The sequence below is a fragment of the Colobus angolensis genome, unplaced genomic scaffold (assembly GCF_000951035.1).
Source record: "Colobus angolensis palliatus isolate OR3802 unplaced genomic scaffold, Cang.pa_1.0 Scaffold47, whole genome shotgun sequence".
NCBI lineage: Eukaryota > Metazoa > Chordata > Mammalia > Primates > Cercopithecidae > Colobus > Colobus angolensis.
Window position 1 is genome coordinate 561,059 of NW_012118154.1, and position 689 is coordinate 561,747.

Sequence of the window (689 nt, forward strand, 5' to 3'; positions counted from 1 at the left end):
TTTTGAGACAGGGTCTCACTTTGTCACTCAGGCTGGAGTGCAGTGGCATGATCTCGGCTCATTGCAGCCTCAACATCCTGGACTAAAGCGATCCTCCTGCCTCTGCCTCTTGAGTAGCTGGGGTTACAGGTGCACACCACCATACCCCTGCTAATTTTTGTCCTTTTTGTAGAGAGGGGGTTTTGCCATGTTGCCCAGGCTGGTCTCCAATTCCTGAGTTTAAGCAGTCCACCAGCCTCAGCCTCCCAGAGTGCTGAGATTACAGCCGTGAGCCACCACATCTGGCCATAATTTGGTAGATTTTTCTTAATCTTAGGTCACCGGTTCAGAAAGGAGACAACCTTGGCACGTAATGGAGGCAGGGTGTGTGCAGATACTCTCAGAAAGCCAGACTTCCTGGCCGGGCACCATGTTGCAAGCCTATAATCCCAACGCTTTGGGAGGCTGAAGCTCGTGGATCACTTGAGGTCAGGAGCTTGGGACCAGCTTGGCCAACATGGGGAAACCCCGTCTCTACTAAAATTACAAAATGAGCTGGGCGTGGTGGTGGGTACCTATAGTCCCAGCTACTCAGGAGGCTGAGGCAGAAGAATCTTTTGAACCCTGGAGATGGAAGTTGCAGTGAGCCAAGATCATACCACTGCAGTCCAGCCTGAGCAACAGAGCAAGACTCCTAAAAAAAAAAAAAA